The sequence below is a fragment of the Cyprinus carpio genome, chromosome A5, assembly GCF_018340385.1.
Source record: "Cyprinus carpio isolate SPL01 chromosome A5, ASM1834038v1, whole genome shotgun sequence".
Lineage (NCBI taxonomy): Eukaryota > Metazoa > Chordata > Actinopteri > Cypriniformes > Cyprinidae > Cyprinus > Cyprinus carpio.
The window spans coordinates 39,430,978-39,447,505 of record NC_056576.1 but is presented as its reverse complement, the minus strand read 5'-3'; the positions used below and the strand labels follow the sequence as shown (position 1 = coordinate 39,447,505).

The 16,528-nt window shown below is 37.1% G+C and overlaps 1 long non-coding RNA gene across 1 annotated transcript in view; it reads right to left on the bottom strand.

Moving 5' to 3' along the window:
• Positions 1-12,911, bottom strand: part of LOC122145109 — a 30,010-nt gene extending 17,099 nt beyond the window's left edge. Inside the window, exons 1-2 of the long non-coding RNA XR_006160141.1 lie at positions 12,877-12,911; positions 11,961-12,118 (exon numbers count right to left, since the gene is read on the bottom strand). This is a non-coding gene — a long non-coding RNA (uncharacterized LOC122145109). The remainder of the gene's footprint in view (positions 1-11,960; positions 12,119-12,876) is intronic.
• Positions 12,912-16,528: the final 3,617 nt, after the last annotated feature.

The following is a 16,528-nucleotide window of genomic DNA, read 5'->3' as shown; positions in this document are numbered from 1 at the left end:
CTATTTTCTTGTTTATCACTGTAAAGCTACTTTGAAACAATAAATCAAAAAGGGTCTCTAATGAAATGAGTTCATAAAACTTTTTAGGCAATCTTTAAAATGTAATCGAAATAAAACATAATTATTTAGCATTTTTACTTTCTGTTAAATAAGATGTTGCACAACAGAACTTAAATGATGTATAAATTAAAACATGGATAAAAAAATATTCATTGTATGATATTTCTTAAAATAATAATAATAGATGTAATATTCCATATAGTAAATTGTATTATTATACTGTTATTATTATAAGTAATATATTTCTGACACAATTTAATTTATTTTGGTGGGTTGTAGTAAAGAACTTTGAATTTCTGTTAATCTTTAGATCTAGGGATTTTGTAGATGAAGGCTAAATATCAAAAATTAGGGATGCACCGATACCGATACTGGTATAGATATCAGGCCCAAAACCACACTCCTATAGGCTTGTGTCCTATATAAAATTAACTATGAAAGTAACTAAAGCTTGTACAACACATTTTAATAAGCATAATTAAGTGTGAAAATAACAAAAAGAAATATCTGTTTGCTTAATGAAGCCAGCTAACATGATTCATAATTTAGATGTTTTTTTTTTGTTTTGTTTTTTTGTCTTCTTGTTTGTTTGTTTGTTTGTTTCTGTAAATTACAAATGCAATGAAAGTAAAGGTATCAGTATCGGCAAGTACCAAAAATTAAAGTATCGGTATCGGACTAGTTCATTAAAAAGATGTATGTATATTTATAGATTGTATACATTTATTTATTACGAGTCGTTTCCTTTCCCTGCATTATTACAGGAAAATTAAAGATGAAACACGAGAGTAGAGAAATAAAACAGTGAAACTAACAAAAGCTTGTACAATACATTTTAAGGGGCATAAATAAGTGTGAAAATAAGGAAATATCTGTTTGCTAAATGAAGCCAGCTAACATCATTCATATTTTTTTCTGCACCCAATTGGTTTCTGTACCTAATATTTAAAAAATTACAAATGCAATGAAAGTACAGGCATCGGTATTAGCAAGTACCAAAAATAAAAGTATCGGTATCGGACTAGTTCAGGAAAAAGTGGTATTGGTGCATCCCTATCGAAAAAATACTAAAAGAGTAAAAAGATTAAAAAGAGTAAATACTTAAAGAGAGAACTTTTTTTTATAAATATTGATTTATCACCCTGTTAGTAAAACATATGATAATCTAAATATATGTCTAGGAAATTCCCATATGGTAATACCAACTTCTCTGACTGGCGGGTCTTAAACATCTTGGGTCATGAAAGGAGCTATTGGTTCAAAAACAAAAAAAGGGAAGCCCTGCTATGAGTAATTCATTAACTTGATGGTGGCAGATTTCAAATGTACTTCTATGGGATTGATTTCATCCGGTCATATAGAGTAGATTTGATGACTCGCATTTGAGGAGTTGGGAAATTTGGGGGAAAATTTGAGAACACTACTTTACAATTCCATCTACTGCTGCTCATGGCAAATAAATGACACACTTCACCTTCAAATCACAGAGCAACAAAATCGATGACTTACAGGGAATTTTAAAGCTGATCTTGCTCAAGTCTGTGTCAACTATTCCTCACATAACAGTTTCTTGTTTTTAAAAGTCATAAGAACAGCAGACATTGTACGAAAGCACTGAATCACTGCAAAAGCATCTCAGATAAAGCTGATGTTTTTTTAAGAAAGAGTGATGAACTGGCATCCTGGAAACGCTCATGTCCGGCTCTGAGTCCTGTGGCAGGTCAAAGGCGCCAGAATCCTCTTTAACCTGCGGCCAGTTTCCGTCTTCTGAATAACTCCTTTAACACTAAACCTGTCTGTTTCCTGTCAAGAACATAATAAAAGACTGGGAGGACCGTCTGAGAAGCTGCAGTGACGCGAACAGAGTTATGTGTGATAGCACCACACTATCGAGTTCAGTTAAGGTTATGGTGAAACAGAAAACATGCTACGGATTTTGTGGAAAACACCTTCACTGGCATTTCCAGTACAAAAATAGATCTACAGGAAGTGTATTTCACCCTCTTGATTGGTTTCCTCAGCAGATTCAAGCAGTTTGCAGTTTATTTACTCAGACAACAGAGCTCATAGTTTTTCTAAAAATGAACAAATTTTAGGCAGATCTGGAGCTAAACGAACCGCATGTGTGAATAAGAGGTGATCTCTTGTTCCTTTGTCAGGCAAACAGTTCGTTCAGAAACAGAAAGTCAGTCTACACTATTGACTCTGAATCACTGCATTTAGGGCAATTAACAGGAAGTAGTTAAGTTGAACAGTGTTATTTTAGTATCATTTATTATCAATATGCTTTAAAATTGTATCATTTTATAATTTATACTTGTATATTGTAGTTAAATATTTAATATTAAAATTATATTTTAAGTAAAGTTTTAGTAATTGTGTTGTGTGTTTATATTTCATTAGTTTTTGGATTGTTTTATTGTTTATTTTATTTATTTTATGTACTTAAGTTTCAACTAAACAAAAATGATTTTTATGTATGCATTCATTGATTCATTCATTCATTCATTCATTCATGAATTTTTAGTTTTTATATTTTGTTTTAGTTTTATTTTTTTATTTTAATGCTTAATCTAAATGAAAATGAGAAATTTTGCCTTGGATTCACTTAAATAAAATACATTTGTTGTGTTTTTGTCATTTTAAGTATGTCTACATAATATCTAGTTTTTGATTTTAGTTTATTTAGTTTTATTTATTTTAGCACTTAAATCTAAACCAAACAAAATGAGAAATATTGCCTTGCCAACTACCCAAAATAAAATACTTGTGTGCGTGTGTTTGTCATTTTTATTTTATTTTTTATTACATTTTTATTTAGGTCTAATTATTTAAGATGCTATCTAGATTAAATAAAATGAATTTGTTGTGTGTTTCTGTCTTTTTTATGTATATACAGTTTTATTAAGTTTTAGTTTATTTAGTTTTAGTTTTTTAGTGCTTAAACAAAAATGAGAAATGTTGATTTGGCAAGTAGCTGAAATAAAATTAGATTTTTAAAATTATTTTTATATTTAATTTCAGTTAATATTTCACTAAATTATAAAAGTACTTCAGGAGTTTCGAAGTCGTCATCGGATTGGTTGAATTCTACAGGCTTTCCGGGAGACGTGTGTGTCACTTTTTTTAACGTTCCGCCTGGAACAATGCAGTGACGCCAAACCCCCTCACGAAAGAAGACAGCCGTCGTGTTTACAATTGTGACGACAAGCACTTATCAGGATCAACTAAATGCTGGATATTCAAAACTATGTAAAATATTTAAAGTTCGCGGCATAAAATATTTAAAAAACATCCAAGAGTTTTCAACACCAGCCTGTTATTGTGGCGAAATTTCCACGCCCCGAAACATGACGCTGAACGAAATGAACTATGATTGGTTGTTTGACATGTCGGTCAAATGGCCTCATGGGAGGGCCTTGGCCAATGAAACCTTCCAGACCTTTAGCCGTCAGTCTGAAGGTCTGGCTACGCGAGACTAGTGTTTTGCAGGCGAGGACGGAAGAGAAACGGTAAGGTGGGGATGGGGGGAGAGACAGGGAGAGGAAGAGCGGGAGAAAGGGAGGTCACAGGCTGCTCTGCACACCTATTGTCCCAGCGTTTCCTCGGCTGCAGACTGAGGCCTAACCATCCACAGGAAGACAAACAAACTCTTATCAGTGGCGCACAGAGCCCTGCGGTGTCCCCTGGCCTCTAACCCCTGCGCCTGCCCCGCCACATCACCAATCCCCCCAGATTCACCTGCGTATCATCGGCAGCACGGGTCATCGTGGACGTGTTTGCCTTGACGGTCAGAGGCCCGCAGAGGAACCGCTTCACCCAGGACGCCGTGGCTGGGACTCGTGGAGACAGCTTGTCTTTGTATAGGTCTGTTTAAGCCTCCGGGAGCCGACTGTCGGCCATCTCATCGCGTCGGAAATAAACAGATTAACAAACTGAGTGTAGGGCAGATTGTGAACACGCTGAACTCAAACTAGAGGAGGATGGCAGTGCCAGAGTCATTTTAGCCTGTCAAATATGTTTATATACACACACTTATATAGCTATTTTACATCATAAACAATCATGGGGTGATGAATTAAAGCAGCTTCACAGTATGTTAGAGAGCATTGAGAGAGCATCAAAATAAAGTGTTAGCGGATAGTCTACAAAGACTAATGACTAATGGCTAACTCTAATGACATTGTCTGAAAGGATGTTGAACTTATAAATCATACGCAAATATCTACATTTCTAAAAGAGTGCACATGGAAGTATTTAAACATTTCAAAGAATACAGTACATGCATTCAAGAGGACTACATTGACTTACAGTACTACAGTGTTGCAGAGACTTCAGAATTACTTTTCATATCCACTGTTTTGTTTTGTACATTTTGGATAGAAATAAGATAAATAAAGTGTATACATTTTATACAAGTAGTAAATAAATATATAGAAATAACCTCATACTGTAAATATTAGTATTAGTCTGGTATCTTTTACTGGGTGCTAAAAATAAATAAATAACAGCATTGTATTACAATGAAAATACATGTTTACATGTGATCAGTGAATCATATATAAATATGCATTAAATTAGTTCTATTTTAATATACATAAAAATAATTGTTTTTCATTAAATTAAATTAAATTAAATTATTAAGATATCTGTAAATATGTTTCATGGCAGGAAAACTAAAATATTTAATGATTTTCTGAATTAATCTAAATTTTGAAATTGTGACAAGATTAGCCTTGCGCCTGAAATCAAATCCTTCTCTACTATATAGTATGCGAAAAATGGTACAGTATGCCAATGGTACGTCCAAATTCATAGTATCTGAAAAACAGCAGACGGACAAAACCAGACTACTTTCAATGGACACTTTACTATCCCATGAGGTAGGTCATATGATAGTGAAAACATGGTGAATGTATTACATCCATTTTTAATTGTTTTAAAGTAAGTACAAATTCATTTGTAGTATCTACTCATACACTGTGTAATTTCTGTTTTACAAAATTACTTAGTTGATTATAGAGTCTATATAGTTTACACAGTCTTTTTTTTTGTCAAAATGATACAGTTAATCAATTTTAGTGAAATGATTAACTGTACAGTATATCACACTTTAATACTTTATTACCTTAACATGTTATATATTATTCCTAATTATGTGTGTGTGTGTGTGTGTGTGTGTGTGTGTGTGTGTGTGTGTGTGTTGTGTGTGTGTGTGTGTGTGTGTTTAAATATCAAAAAAAATGCATCAAATACACAAATGTTTTTCAAACATCCTGAATATAAATTTCTATATCCTTCTAGAAGGATCCCAAGTGATCTCAAAATGGCCATGTTTGATATAAATACAGAACTACGTTGAAGTTTGACAACATGATCTGATGTTTTTTTTTTGCCAAACTGCTTCTCCTCACTGCTTTCTGTTGATTTAAAGGATTTTTTCTTCAGATTGCCACCTCAAACCTGAAATCTGTCTTCAAACTGTCCAAGGGCCTAAACAACCTTCAGACTTCAAGACTCTTTTCAGCCTGCTCAAGTATTCAAACGACAGACCTTCTAACTTCAAACGAACCTTCAAAGTATTTTAAACTTCCAGGCAAAATCTGTGTCAAGAAAGTTGTTTTCTTGACACAGACAAGCGAGCCGTTTCTTTTCTAGTTAGTCATATTTTCTCAGTGCGGCTGCAGCACAATAGCAGCATGACACGTGCTTTCTTCCTCTCTTGAAAAATAAAAGCTGCCTCAGCCCTCTCTGAATGCTATTTAAATACTTGTAATTGCTTGCAGATTTTACTGCATTTGCTTGCAATTTTCTTTTCGAAAGCAAGTTTCATGGTTTCTCTTATTCAGGTTCTCGGCAAAAAGATATTAGATGAACACAAAACACATTTATCACAAGGTTTCTAGCGGCTGTTTTCCACGCTAACATCATGCAAATGACACGCACATAAATAAGCAAATAATGAGATATTTCTGATGCACCTCATAGAGAGCCAATCTATCTTCTCTGCCATAATTAGCGTGGTGACTCGGGGAGGAAAGACTCATTTAGTGGAGGCTGTTAGCTGGTTCCTCTAAGCAGATGGAAGCGACCGGGGTCTCAGTGCACAGGAGGGGCTTCTAATCACTCAAATCTGATGTAGCTTCACACAACATATGCTTCCCAAAGCATCGGCAGAGAGCAGACATCTCCCTCCAGCACTCCTGCAGAAGTGCTAATGACTCTGACCTGACTCAGATTCATGGACCAGCTTACTGGTCGCGTCACTGTACCGTTAGCATCACCTCCAGCCATCTTGGCAGTAAATGATAAGATAATTAGCAGCGAATGTGAAAAATGCGTGTGTGTTTTGGTCCTTCTGTAAGAAAAAGTTTAATAAGCACAGCACGATGATATCAGATCATCTTTAGATTACAACTTGTTATTCAGTCTGTTGAGATGTTAAGATGCATTCCATTGTGAAAAAGAGTTACATGAATATTTAAGTATGAACTGAATGTAATGTTTTCAGACATGCGATTGCATGTTAACTGCAAATAAATGAAAATGAATTCTAATTTACTTTTATATTAAATGCATTAACTTTAGAGTGTTTATGGAAATATACTATAGAAGTCAATGGCTACCGATACCTGTTTGGTTACCCATGTTCTTCAAAAAATCTTCTTTTGCATTCAGCATAAGAAATAAACTCATATAAGTTGACGGAGTGACATGAGGGAGAGTAAATGATTTTTGGGTGGTTTTTGGTTGAATTCTCTTTAAAGGAATCATCATTTTCAGTGAAAATTTATTTTATTTCCAATCTGTCTCTCAAACAAACAAATTTAGTGCATATACAAACTAATTTCAAGGTGCCTTTTTGGCAATTTTCAGGCAATGGTAATGCTTTACAATAAGGTTTCATTAGTTAACATTAGTTAACTACCTTCGTTAACACAAACTAACAATGAAAAATACTAAAGGATTCATCAGTCTGTAACACGTGCTGGTGTGTTAAGTAAACGCTCAACGAAGGAGATATCAAAAATAGTTATTTTAATGATCCATAGGAGAAAAAGGGCACATCCAAACACAACTCCAAATCGGGGTATAATACCTCAGCAAACTCAATAGCAGACAAAGGAATACTGGGGAACACAGACTATAAATAGAGAACGTAATCAGAGGGAAACAGAAACAGGTGTGGGGCTAATTAATTAACTAAACAAGAACAGGAACATGGACAAATAAGGAAACTAAGTGAGAACAGAATTCCATAACTGTGACAGTCTTAGTTAATACTGATTCCAATATTTACTAATACATTATTAAAATCAAATGTTGTATCTATTAATGCTTTTTAATGGACCTGAGCTAACATGGACTAACAACAGCTGTAGTTTTATTAACTAATGTTAACAAAGATTAATAAACACAGTAACAATGTATTATACATTGTTAATTAATTTTAGTTAATGCATTAAATATAGTAAACAAATGGAACCTTTTAGTAAAGTGCTACCAAAAATTCTTCAGAATTTTTACTTTTGTGTTTCTGTTGAGGAGGAATAGAGGATGATTGAATTTTCACTTTTGATTGAATCCAGAGGTTCATGGATTGAATACAGAGGTTCATGGCCCGTTTACTTTGGTGAAGTTTAGCAGCTGATTCTAGATCAGTGTGTTGGTCAGACAGCTGTGATAAGCGCTCATAACGCAGCTCTTATCAGTGACGGCGGGGTGGCCGCTGGCAGAATGGCAGCTCTGGGTTTCAGCGAGTTGTAGTTTATCTCTGTCTGATGCTAATGAGCCATTCATCAGTCAGTCTATGACTGGCCGGCTCGAGGGACCTGACGCTCTAGAGACAGGACGCGTCCTGAAGAACTCGGGACAGACAGAGACACAGACAATCACAGAGACACTGGGAGTGGAGCGACAGCCACCCACAAAGTGTCTTCTGTGTTCTAGTCCAGAGTTTATTTATAGCACTTTAAAGCTTACAGCCGTGATAAGAGATGAAGAGTCACAGATTACAATGTTTTTGTTGTTGTTTTAAGAAATTGATACTTTTATTTATTAAGGGCTCGAACAAATCATGTGTAGTGTTAGTTCTGGCAGGTCACGTTAGTAAAACTTGCATCAGCTGACTCTACATCTACCTATAGAAATATGACGCCCATCTTAGCATTCATATAGAAGTTCCCTTAAGTATTCCATTTTGCTCAATAGCTAATTACCCTCCTCCATCCCCAGCTCCTCCTTGCCTTCTGATTCTATTTTGAATCAGACTAATTTCTAAAATGTGTACAATAAATTATTGAACATTAATGCTATCTGCAATACATTTATGTTGGTTCTGCTCTGTTTACCCTATAGAGGGTTATCGCTGCTCTCCCTGCTCTTATCCATTCCGCCAATCTATACTGTATGCTAAATTTTAATCATCTTTGACGTTAGTGGTCCTGACAGAATTAATCAAAAGTGTCAGTAAAGACATTTATAATGTTAAAAGATATCTGTTTCAAATTAATACTGTTCTGTAGAACTTTCTATTCTTCTGTAAAAAAAAAAAAAAAAAATTGTCATGTGCTTTCATCATTTTCATTAAATATATCTATTTTGCTTTAATTTATATTTAATTTGGTTTAAGTACTAGTAATTTTAGTATTTCAGCTTAACCTTATATTTCAGTTAGTTGCTAAAGAAGCATTTATCATTTTTTTACATTTATAAGGTTTTGCTTTTTTTTGCTTTTTTTTTGCTTTTTTTAACAGTTTAGTTAACAATAACAACAGTGTCCTACCAATAGTGTCTCCCAGTAACACATTTCTTACATATTAATCTGAAACTTTCCCACAAAATCACTGCAAACTACAGTCTGCAGATTTTGTCAGGGATTGTGTCAAACCCTCTAAAGTTAAGAAAACACTAATTCACAAAAAGTATCTCTGTTTGTTTGAGCAGCTCTGTTTGTCCAACCAGTGGACAACAGGGAGAGTTTGGGAAACATTCATTATGTAATAATTCAATGTATTAATGATAATGGCACACAACTTACACTCTTCAGATGTGAGGAGTCAAGAACAGATCAATCTGTAGAGTTTAAAGTCTGAGAGAGAAAAAATCAGGACGGATATGTGGAGAACAGGAGCACAGCAGATGTTCAGAGCTCATTCCAGTTTCATAGGGAATACTTGAAGACGTGTGTAAGGCTTAATTTGAGGATTGTGTGAGTGTTTCTTTGATGTTTTGTCTTCTCTTAATAAGATCTTCTTGTTCACACTTCACATCAAGGGAAATCACACTACAGCAGAAACTTCCCAATGGCTTCCACACACTTCCACGTTCCAGTTTTTGTATAAAAACGTGCTAATTGAACCCACATTCCTGAACGACAAATTCATGCTTTTATTCAGGAAAAATGCATTAAATTGATGAAAAGTGACAAGAAAGACATTTATAATGTTACAAAAGATTTGATCTTGGAAGTATTTTTATTCATGTGTAAATCCTGAAAAATAAAATATATCATGATTTGCACAAAAAATGCTTACCAGCACAACTGTTTTCAACATTGATAATAATGAATGTGACCCTGAACCACAAAACCAGTCACAGGGCCATATTTGTAGCAATAACCAAAAATACATTGTATGGGTCAAAATTATTGATTTCCTTTTATGCCAAAAATCATTAGGATATTAAGTAAAGAAGTAAAATTTCCATCTGTAAATACATCAAAACCTATTTTTTTGCTAAGAACGAACTTCATTTGGACAAACTTTAAAGGCAATTTTTCTCAATATTTAGATTTTTTGCACCCTCAAATACCCAAAAATCTGCAAAACATCCAAATATCCTAACAAACCAAAAAACAATAAAAAAATTATAAACTCATCTAAAACATCAAAAACACAAAAAAAAGAATTAATCAAAAGTGTCAGAAACGACATTAATAATGTTACAAAAGATATCTGTTTCAAATTAATACTGTTCTGTAGAACTTTCTATTCTTCTGTAAAAAAAAATAAAAAATAAAAATTTTCTCAATATTTAGATTTTTTTGCACCCTCAGATTCTCAAATAGCTGTAACTCGGCCAAATATTGTCATATCCTAACAAACCATACATCAATGAGAAGCTTGTTTATTCAGCTAAAATATCAATTACCAAAAATAGACCCTTATGGCTGGTTTTGTGGTCCAGGGACACAAATGTTTCTTGAGCAGCAAATTAGCACATTAGAATGATTTCTGAAGGATCATGTGACACTAAAAACTGGAGTAATGATGCTAAAAATTCAGCTTTGATCATAGGATAAATTACATTTTACTGTGTATTCACATAGAAAACAGCTATTTTAAATTGTAATAATATTTCACTGTTTTACTTTCAAATTTCACTGTACTTCTTTCAAAATCATCTTAACTTTTGAACGGTAGTGTATTTTTTTATAAAATCAATGTTAGTTTTCATTGTCTTTCATAGACTTTCTTTTTTCATTGAATGTCATCAGAACATTCGATATATAGAGATACAAATTCAATTTATCCAGCAAATCTCAGCCAAAATAGAATGACCAGAACTCAAAAAAGCAAGAATGAGAAAAAAAGCTTGCAGTCAGAAAAGGAAAAAAACAGATTGTTTATTGGGAGTGCGAGATAGAAATCGGTCTCCATGCGGTCGCGTCACCGGGTCTCACTGCCACCCAGACCAGCCGGCGGTCCTTCAGCGGGCGGAAGTGCCTCATTTAAACACTACACGCCATATTTAACATGGGGATTTTTTTCCTGTTACCATCATTGTGCTTATTCACTGAGGAACCGTATGTCTCTCTGTCTCAGGCTGTCTATGCGGTGCGGTAATGATGGTGCTGCGGCGCGAATATCAGGTAGTTACATAACGGCTCCTGCATGTTCCTCTTCCTGAGGATGTCAGATACACTGCTTTTCTGTGGATTACACAAGCAATCTCAGGCTCTGTCCTGCGCCTAAAAAACATTAAACAGCCGCTGTCTTCCTTTCTGATGACGGACAAACCGACTGACCCTCTCAGGAGTGAGAAAAGCATGAGAAACTTCTGAGCAGAGTTAGTATTTCCAGTAAAATGCAAAGTGAAAGTACAAGCAAAGCAAATCACTGGCATAAGGTAAAACACTGGAAGCCGAAGTACAAATAATGTCGCTATCATTCAAACACGCAGGAGAAATCAGATGATCGTGTGTCTAAAGCCTTCATGTCTTCTCACTAACAGGATCTCGTGTTTATTCCCAGACATCAAGACGTCAGTGACCAAAACAAAAACACATGTGGTGCTTGAATAAGAACAAAGCGAACAGATTGACTCAATCTCAATGCGTCAAAGGCTTTTCAGTAAACAGGAAGATCAAGAATCTATCCTTCCCAATGAGCATCTTATATTTCGTTTGAAAAATCTGATCTTTAAACTATAGGCCAAAATATAAAGGTAAGGTAGAACTAATGGCTATTTGTTTTCACAAAAATCTGTCACACAGTTGACAACATATTTTGGCCTACATTAAATCACCAATACTCTCAATTTCTCCTTAATGTGAAGGAGACAGCCTAGCATATAATTTTCATAATTAAATTCAGATATCTTTCACTGTCAAATAATCCATACACACTAAAGAAATACAGTAGTAACATCCAAATTAACAGGCAAAATTATTATTAAACATCACCTAAATACATTCATTTATACCAACAATACACATTATTATAGGCAGAAGTAACTCTTTAATGTAACAACTCCAATGCAGTTGCTCTTAAATTTACTGAGAAAAGCGTATTCTTTCTGAACAATCTCTTAGTAAATGCACAGATTATTTGCTATCAACTGAAAGGTCAGCACATTTACTGTATGTTGGCGTCCAAGCGAATTAATGGTCCTCTTACCTGAAGCTGTGGTTCTCAGACACAGAAAAACACCTATGAAACATATGATGCTCCTCATGTTCAGACGGATGGGTTTCTCTAAATGTGCCTCTTCTGATGGACTCGACAGCTGTGGCTGATATTTCAGAGTGACCAGAATATTCCACACTCAACACTTCCTGAGAGAGAAATCAACATTAGTTTGATTGCATTTAAGAAGTTAGAAATAATTTGAGTGTGTATGTGTGTGTGTGTGTGTGTGTGATTTGAGTGTGTATGTGTGTGTGTGTGTGTGTGTGTGTACTGGTATATATGATTTATGAGGACACAAATATGTATATTTGACATTGGTACTACAATGAAAACATGGTTTATGAGGACACTTCCTGTGTCCCCGTAAAACAAAAGGCCTTAAAAACATACAAAACGGTGTTTTATGAAATTCAAAAATTGCCAGTAGTTTTCTGTAAGGGGTAGATTAAGGTGTAGCGCGCTAAAAATACAGTTTGTACAGTATAAAAACCATTGCCCCTCTGGAGAGTCCCCGTAAATGCAAGTAGCCTATGTATGTGTAAATATATAGGCTAAAGCATTTACATTATACGTACATTTTTAACTTTAATGGAGCTGAATCGTACAAAATGAACTTATGTAGTTTTCAGTTGTGATATTCATAATATTTAGATGATCACTGCACTGTATCACACATCAGATTCACACACTCAAACATAAGATCTACTCGTTTTGAACTGATTCACTTTCGTTCACTTAAAAGTTGTTCAAAAGTTATAAGAACCGCGTTACAGCGCATCTATTGAGTCACGAGGAAAGAAAAGAGCCAGCGAGTGAGAGAGAGAGAGAGTTACTGTAACTAAAACACAGTCACATTTTACAAACATCGACCCGTAAGACTGGAAAACAGGAGAAAGAGTTTTACCTCGCACTGGAAACGCGGGCTCCGGTAGTGATCCGGCAGATCAGATCCAGCGGTCAGTCAGTTATTCAGTCCAGCTGAACCCTCAGCACTGACATCATCAGCAGCACTGACCCTCCCACTTCACACAACAACACTGCTCCTCTCACACACAACACAACAGGCACACAGCAAATCAGCTTTGACACGGTGCATGACATAGATGACCACGTGCATGATATACTGAGGAAGGATGGTCATAAGAACTGACTGATGCTGAAGAGGAGTATAGGACACACACAGAAGTTCTTCTTATGGTCTGAATACCGTCTGATCACAGCGCCCTCTACAGCTGCAACACGATCAATGGCAGCTCATCTGTCAGACTGAGATGTTTCCCTGCGAGTTTCAAATCTGTTGCTCATTGAAATTAATATCGTCTGCAGATAACAGAAACAGACCGTCCGAAGAAAAAGAAAAATGTTATTTTGAATAATCCATCTATCTGTCTATTTATCTGTCTATCTATCTGTCTATCTATCTATCTATCTATCTATCTATCTATCTATCTATCTGTCTGTCTGTCTGTCTGTCTGTCTGTCTGTCTGTCTATCTATCTGTGTCTATATCTGTCTGTCTGTCTGTCTGTCTGTCTGTCTATCTATCTATCTATCTATCTATCTATCCATCTATCTATCTATCTATCTATCTGTATGTCTGTCTGTCTACCTATCTATCTATCTATCTATCTAAGAAAGAAGTGTAAGTCTAAAAGGTGGTGGAGTGGATAGAGGAAGGATTGTAATGAGAAAGAAAGAAGAGTGGAACAGGTAGGCCGAGAAAGAGATGAGAGGAGAAGAGGATGTTCTAAAACAATTAAGTGAAGGAGAGGGGGAAGAGATGAATAGAGTAGAGGGCGTTGGTGTAATGGAAAGAGTGGAAACTGTAAGAAGACAGACAGAAAGGAAGTGGACAGAAGGGTGGAAGAGGAGGGGGGAGAAAAATGGCATCTAATTCTAATAAAACTAGAAAAAGAATAACCAATTATACCAATCAAGAAATAAATTTCTAAGTATTACTCTTAAGAAAAATGGTTCTAAACAGTACCAGAAAAGGATTCTTTGGCTTGTAACAATAAGGCCCTCGTTCACACCAAGGACGATAACTATAAAGATAACGATTAAAGATATAGTTCTAAAAATCGTTTTCAGTATTAAAGAACAGCAGAGTCCACACCACCAACTATAACGGTAAAGACAAAGAAAAACGATTATCGTTGGAATCACTTTCAAACGATTTTTTTTCCAGCTGATGAACGATAAAAAATTGACAGCCAATCAGAATCCATCCTGCTGTAAACACGCTCGAGAATTTAAAGCGGCAGACGAGCGTTTATGCTGCTTAGAAATAAACAGGAGATATCGTTCGCTGGTGTGGGACGCTAATATCGTTATCTTTATAGTTCTCTTTATAGTTTCGTTCTTGTGGTGAACGGGCCTTTACTCTTAAGAAAAAAATGGTTCTAAACAGTACCAGAAACAGGATTCTTTGGCTTGTAACAATAGGGGAACCCTTTTAGTGCTAAATAGAACCTTTTTTATAGAACCATGCTTTGAAAAATGCTATATAGGGACCTTAATGGTGTTATAAAACAACAATTTTAATGATAGTTTCCCTTTCAAGGGAACTTCGAACTGCGTCCGTCCTCCGGGGTTGCTATGGGGAACACCTCGTCGTGACCCGTGTCTGAAGCATACATTGAAAAAACACCAACGAGTTGGCCGGCGACAGCCTCTGACGTCACTACCCGGCGCGACTATAAAACAGGCACCGGGATAACACGTCATTCTCTTCTCTTCGTCTTCAAAACTGACCCCGTTTTGTTTTGAAGTGCAACTGCATCTGAAAGAACGGTAAAGGCGCTCTTTCTCTGTCTATCATGGCACTACTAGCAAGCATTTAGACAATGTGTGGCATCCGTGTCGGTGTTATTTGACACCCGATGACACACACAATCTTTGCGTCCTTTGTTTGGTTAAAGAGCACGCACGTGATCTCTTGAGGAGGCAATCTGCTCGTGCATTGCGAGCGGTTTTTTCAAGGAAAAAAGCTCCGCTCTCGTTCGTCTCTCTTTTCCGAGGAAAAAAAGGCAGACATCTGCTTTCCGTGGTTCAGGACCCCGCCGCTGCTGAGGCACGGAGGAGAATGAGCTCGTGAGAATTTCAGGTGGATCTGTCTGAATGTTTAAAGAGGGACTTTCCCTTTCGCGTTCATAATGGCGGCGGACGAGAGAGAGCCTCGGGAGGATGATGTTATATCTTTAACACTTTCTGATACTGAGGTTAGTGCTCTGCTGGGTTTTTACCCAGGAAAAGTATGAGATATTTGAGGATGGTGAAGAAGCTGAGGCTGAGCCTTTCTCAATTCTCCTGCCCCTGCGTATGTAGAGCTGTTGGAGTTTATGGATCGCGCCTGGCCTCGATGAGCTTTATCTTTCCGACCATAGCCCTCCAGCTCAGGTGAGCCTTCCATTTCTGCCTGATCTCATACAGAGAGGAAATGAAGGAAAGGAAAATGAAAGAGGCCGTTTTCTTCTCTCATCCATCGGTTTCGGCTATAAGAGTTTGTGCCGACATCGAGGCGATGCACGAAAACGGCTATGAGAGCCTGCCCCTGTAGAAAGAGCTTTCTTTCTGCAGGGAGACATCCTCTCTTAATCTCCCTCCTTGCCATCTAAGCCCTTCACAGAAAGTGAAAGTGAAAGTTACGTGACATTCAGCCAAGTATGGTGACCCCGATACTCAAGAATTCCGTGCTCTGCATTTAACCCATCCGAAGTGCACACACACACAGAGCAGTTTTGAACACACACACACACTGTGAACACACACCCGGAGCAGTGGGCAGCCATTTTATGCTGCGGCGCCGGGGGAGCAGTTGGGGGTTCGATGCCTTGCTCAAAGTGCACCTCAGTCATGGTGTTGAAGGTGGAGAGAGAACTGTACATGCACTCCCCCCACCTGCAATTCCTGCCGGCCCGAGACTCGAACACACAACCCTTGGATTGTGAGTCCTACTCTCTAAAACCATTAGCGCCACGACTTCCAACCAATATACACAATTCCGAGAAGACATCTCGCTTGATGGCCAAGGCATACGCAAAAGAAGCAAGGTCAGGCTGTGGCTTATATACAACACGTTGGTGGTGCTTCAAGCATATCAACTGATCGCTAAGAGACCTTGATAGAGGGAAGTCCTTTTTCCTGTCAGTAGCTGATCTGCGCCGCACCACATCCGCTCTCTCCACCTACCAAGCGGCCACCTCTGCCAGTGCAGGACTATGTCGGCAGCTGGTGCGGAGAGACTTCTGTGGATGACCTGCCAACATCAGACTGAGCTTTCTCTGCTAGATGACCTGGTAGAAGCTTCAGGACTTTCGGTATTTCCTTGATCAGGTAGCTGAAGCTGCGAACCCGCACCAACAGGCCTCTCTCCAGGATCGGAGCCCAAGACATGGGCCACCTCTGCCAAGGGATCACTGGGACTATGGCGGCTGCTGGTGGCAGGGTAGAGAATTCTGGTTCACAATGATGAACCTGGCAGCATTCCTCCGTCTGGGAAGCTACTGAAAAGGCTTTCTTCTCAATGTCAGTTTCGCTCCCTTCTGAACTTTGAT